A 6,413-nucleotide genomic window follows, 5' to 3' on the forward strand; every position below is an offset into this window, starting at 1 on the left:
TTCGGAGCCAAAAATATCGAGAGAGGTGTTAAACGACTCGTTCAAAAGATATTAACGAAAAACCGACAAATGACCCGCGGGTCCCTCCGAAACCGGGGGTGGGATCCATAGTATTTTTGTGCAGAACACCTTCGGCCCTTCGGCCGCGCTTATAAAAAATTACCCTGGGTGAATCCAACACCGGTTTGGAGACCAAAACTATATCCGCGCAAAACACTTCTGTTCACAATTTTTTTTGTGGTTACCACAACATTACAACAACCACATGAAAATCGCCAACTTCAAATGCAAATATCTCCGAACAGAGATATAATTTTTCTTTTCCGCCTTCGGATTATTATTGCCGAGGTCAATACGCGTCTTTTGACACCCCTGTCGATATTTCTGGTAGCATATTAGCAGTCGAGCCCTCAACTAGACTTTTACCCAAAACCTTTCCTAAATATTATTTTTTTAAATTGAAAAATCAAGCTTTTTAAAGTCAGAACACCGGCGTATGCCGGCGCGCCGCCCACGCCGCCGCCGCCGGTATATAATAGAGCCTACGCCGCCGCCGCCGCCGATAAAGTGATCGGCATAAACCTCTACAAAGCACCTCTCTATGACTGGCAAGCCTATGAAGATTAATAAGTTTCAGCCGATTAGTATAAGAAAGTAGATTACACAAGGAATCCCATTTAAAATATCTTAAGGTAAAGAGTGAAAACTGTTTTGATTTCTTTCTAACCAATCTGCATAAACTTGATAACGCGGATTCTAGACTATCGATCAATATTCTATTATCGGTCTAACAAATGTTGTAAAAAGGGTTATCGTTGCATAAGGATCGCTAAATTCTTTTTACCATCACTTTACGAATGCCAAAATACTTCTAGCCTTATTGACAGTTGAATCAATCACCCTTAAGCTACAGACATTGGTGCTATATCGGTAACCTTATAACAGCTAATTCGACCAAACTTATGGGAATCAATGCAATCGATTATTGGTGCCGCTAAGGTCGTAACCGTATCGTAGCCAACCAATTGGTTTTTGGTTTACCGTCGTAACGATAAACAGCTGATTACGTTAGAGATACGACTACAGCGATACGACATACGTTATCGGTAGCCGTATAGGCAACCTTATAACAGCTGATTCGATCAACATTATGGGAATCATCAGTGTCGATTTTCCTTCATGAAAATATATATATACAAAATATTTGGGTTGGTGAATTTTATAACTTTTTGTAGATTTTATTCATTGTTTTGGATACGTTATGACTAGGAGACTTATTTTTTGTGGAATATGTTTGTAATTTTTTGCGTTTTCTTCATTTTTATAAAATTTTCACGATTTTTAGGTTAAGGCACCATTATTCGATAACAATGTGCGTATAGGGTTACGTTAGGGATACGACTACAGCGATATGACAAACGGCACCAATGAATCCGCTTTTATTGTCATTGTCTTTCAGTGACGATGTGTTAAATTCGGTATTGCCATCGCCGTTTTCGATAACTATTGACGGCTATCGACACATTTTTGGTATTGACCTATTGGGAGGTTCGAAAGAACGTGTTCGCAATCCTGCCCTACTCCAAGACTTATGAATACATAGTTTAATTATTTATATTGTCGGAATGCAATAGATTCCGATCAACACATTTACTCGGATCTCAGAGTTATTAGGCACTTTTATTGGGAGGTTAGAAAGAACGTATTCCCAATCCTGTCCTGTTCCAAAACTTAAGATTACACAGTTTTGTTATTTATGCTGTCGGAATGCATTTGATTCCGATCAACACAAAATCTAGTAGCTCAGCAGAATGAGCCACTTTTATCGGATGGTTGGAAAGGACGTGTTTCCAATCCTCCCTGCACCAGCTTTTATATAAACATAACTAATCATAATATATTATTGTTTTATTATTTTTGTTGGAATAGACGTGACTCTCAACTGTTTGTCTGAGACGATGTTTTCGGGAACTCTTCCCCAATTTAAATGCGAGCAATATATTTGACCTGGCGGATAAGGTTCCTCTGTGTCTATTTGCATTGCCCATGTCCACTCAAGGATCAGTAATATGAAATACAGATACAAAATATTTTATCTTATTGGAAGGGTTTTGCAATATTCTAATAAACTTTTTTTGAAAGTGTTTAAGTTTTCACAATTTTTAACATGATTGGGAAGTTCATTAAAGCATTTCAGGCATTTGTAAAATATATTGTGCTTGTCCATTTCTGTTTTGAAAAGAGGAAATCTAAAATTTTTATTTTCCCTAATTACGTAAGAGTGGGTTTCATTCATATACACAAGCTTTTCACTTAGGCAGACTGGTAATTTACCATGCTTGATATTAAATACAAGTTTCATACTATGGTAAAATATCAGCTGTTTCACACTCAACCAGATTAATGCATCGATCATACTCTTTATGGGAGTGTCGTGCCTCATTTTCAATATAAATCTCATAGCTTTGTTTTGCATAACTTGTAACCTGTCGACTTGTGTTTCATTGGCAATAAAGAATATTGTAGGGCAATATAAAAAGTGCGGTTCTATGTAGAGCTGGATTTCGATTCGATTCTTAATGGAACCGATTTTTTTTAAATCATTCGATTCTTTAGGCATCGAAGTTCTCATCACTATCTACTTTACGGATGCTTGAGGAAATACATATTCTGTAATATTTGTGTTTATAAATTTAGCCTTATTGTGTTGGTGTTTTCGAGAGAAAGGAGAAAGATACACGACACAAAAAAATGGAAGTAGTTCCATTTAGTGTGATGTTAGCCACTTGACTTTTGCGAGGACAACTACAATTTCATCAAAACAAGGTACCAGATTGAAAAATGTTACGAATTTTTCTAATTTTGATGGATTTCATATTAACGAATAAGACTAAATTACTTTCATGGTTATTTTAAATAAAAAGAAAAACAACGAGCTCATGCCTTGGACATATTTTAATACAAAATATCAGCCTAGAAAAGAAGGTTTTAATAAGTTTTTCGAGCTCCCGAAAATTGTTTTGGTGGAAGAAACATGGATCGAAGTATGAAAAGCAAGGGAATATAGCCGTACGTTTTCTCAGAACATTTTGACAAAACATACACGTTTGTCAATTGCTTGCTCAAAGGAGGTCCTTATAAATCGACACCGCAATTTCTTGATAAATTGGCTACAGATCCACATTTTTTTTTTTTTTTGTTTATTTATTGTATTATTCAAGCGTTGCACTTTAGGAGGGAATTGTTAAACTATTTTTTAGGGAGAACATTACCCTGTAGCTCTGCAGGTTAGCCACTAGTTATGAGAATGTTTTTGTCCGTTGTACCAGGGGTCACCTTGGGGCAGCCCCGCCTATACACATTCTGTGCCCTTTTAGCATTGACATAGATGTGCAGACTTTGGAGGAACGGTTTTTCTCAACATGCCTTAAATATTCACAGTAGGGGCATGATAATATTTTTTTCTATCTAGGGGTCAAGTTGCCATAAAGATATGAGTCATAAACCAATGTATGAGTCATTATCCACTATTTTTCAATAAAATGGCATGTTTTACTGCATTCTTAATCGATATGTATGCACATAAATCGTGTCAAAGCATATTATTATTTGTGACGGACTTTTCCTTTGACTTTGCCGGGGTTGGCCTTAGTCCGTCCAGGGTTCCTGAAAGCAAAAATTCCTACCAGTCGTTCTAAATGAATAACCCTGTTGATTCCATGTAAAAACGTTATAAATATTTATTTCATCAAATCTACTTCTACTCCTAGCTTATTTTCTTACTTTGTAATAGGTGACTGAGGTAATAAAGCCCTCGGCCAACCTCAGCGGTCGAATGGAGTAATAAAGCCTCCAGATGAATATACTTTAGTACAAATGAAGTCAAAAACCTTCAGGTGTACTCTTGGTCGGTAGTCATAAAACCTACCGACTCGTATGCCTGTCTCCTAATCTCTGAATTTTAATGCGAATTCGTCGCCCGTATATACTAATTTTTTAATATAAAAATAAAAATAAATAGATTACATATATATAATCTGCACTTTTACATACATAATTATTTCGAATTATTTTCACAATTTTTCAAACTTTAAATAGGTGTTTTTGCATCAAACTGCAAACGGTCAAAAATTAGCGCACAAATGTTTACTAGGCAACTCTGTCTAGTGAGAGAGCGATCAGCTGACACGTTCATACGGAAAAAATCAAAATTGTTTTGATTTCTACGTTCCGGGCTACGTACATTTTACATGCATGCTTATGCAAACATCAACTTTTTCCAATTTAATTTTTGATGTTGTAAAAGGCTGGAATTAATATTAAATAAATATAAATAGATTACATATTTATAATCTGCACTTTTACATAATTATTTCGAATTATTTTCACAATTTTTCAAAATGTAATTAAGTGTTTTTGCATGAAACTGCAAATGGTCAAAAATTAGCGCACAAAAGTTTACTAGGCAACTCTGTCTAGTGAGAGAGCGATCAGCTGACACGTTCTTACGGAAAAAATCAAAATTGTTTTGATTTCTACGTTCCGGGCTACGTACGTACGGGCGTTGCACGTCGGTGAGTTTTCGTTCACATTGCACACTCATAAGATAGGTCGTGTCAGCTGACACGTTTTTGGTACGTACGTTCGTGAGTAATGCGGCAGTAATGCGGCAGTTACCGACGTGCAACGCCCGTACGTACGTAGCCCGGAACGTAGAAATCAAAACAATTTTGATTTTTTCCGTAAGAACGTGTCAGCTTATCGCTCTCTCACTAGACAGAGTTGCCTAGTAAACTTTTGTGCGCTAATTTTTGACCGTTTGCAATTTTATGCAAAAACACCTAATTAAAGTTTGAAAAATTGTGAAAATAATTCGAAATAATTATGTAAAAGTGCTGATTATAAATATGTAATCTATTTATACTTATTTAATATGTATTCCGGCCTTTTACAATATCAAAAATTAAATTGGAAAAAGTTGATGTTTCCATAAGCATGCATGCAAACTGGCCAATGGCAACAGTGCTTTGTTGTAAACAATACACACACAAATATGTTATGTACATGTACACAGACGCACACATTGATTCCTACGGGCTTGAGAGTTCGGTCAAATGTCTTCGTACGACAAACGTCCGTACGTACGGCACACGTCGGTGGGTAACTGCCGCATAACTGTCGCATAACCACGGCTTAACGTTGTGTTCCCAATGCTTCTGCCTTCTGTTGTATGGCATGCGTTGGTTTGTTATACGCGTGTAAGTATGTATAGCGAAATTTCAATTAGTAGCGGCGCTTATTGCGGCAGTTACCCACGAACGTACGTAGAAAAAACGTGTCAGCTGACACGACCTATCTTATGAGTGTGCAATGTAAACGAAAACTCACCGACGTGCAACGCCCGTACGTACGTAGCCCGGAACGTAGAAATCAAAACAATTTTGATTTTTTCCGTAAGAACGTGTCAGCTGATCGCTCTCTCACTAAACAGAGTTGCCTAGTAAACTTTTGTGCGTTAATTTTTGACCGTTTGCAATTTTATGCAAAAACGTCTAATTAAAGTTTGAAAAATTGTGGAAATGATTCGAAATAATTTTGTAAAAGTGCTGATTATAAATATTTAATCTATTTATACTTATTTAATATGTATTCCGGCCTTTTACAATATCAAAAATTAAATTGGAAAAAGTTGATGTTTCCATAAGCATACATGCAAAATGGTCAATGGCAACAGTGCTTATCTGTAAACAATACACACACAAATATGTTATGTACATGTACACAGACGCACCCATTGATTCCTACGCGCTTGAGAGTTCGGTCAAACGTGCTTCGTACGACAAACGTCCTTACGTACGGCACACGTCGGTGGGTAGTAACTGCCGCATATGTTGACGACTTGCTGCTGATCTCCGTTCACTTAAGGTATTAGGTATGTTGTATTTGTAGCTGGGTGTATTGGATTTTGAGTGTGCAAAGGGTTGATTGACCGCTGCATTTTTATGTTTTGTGCGTATCTACCTCCCTTCCAAATATTAAATGCGTGTTAGGGTGATCCTATATTTAAAATTTATGTTTACGAAAATGTAAATATTTTGCTTGCGTGCAAAACTGCGCAAGTCTAATTTGTCCTTCAATTTAGTAATTATCCATTCAATGTACAACAGAATATATGTATTTATGGTATAATTCTTAAAGGTATACATATGTATATTTCTGGTGCTTCATATAAAATATATAAGTGATAAATTCAAATATTATTATAAATTGCAAGTTATTTCAAAATGTATATTCTTTAGAAAAATGTATTGATATGTGTATGTTGTGAGGATACAAAGTCCTCGGCTTTGGGGTCCTCACATATTGTCTCAGATGACCATTGCGTTTCCTAAAGGAAATTTCCATCCCGAAAA

This window comes from Eurosta solidaginis, unplaced genomic scaffold (genome assembly GCF_040869045.1).
Source record: "Eurosta solidaginis isolate ZX-2024a unplaced genomic scaffold, ASM4086904v1 ctg00001089.1, whole genome shotgun sequence".
Taxonomy (NCBI): Eukaryota; Metazoa; Arthropoda; class Insecta; order Diptera; family Tephritidae; genus Eurosta; species Eurosta solidaginis.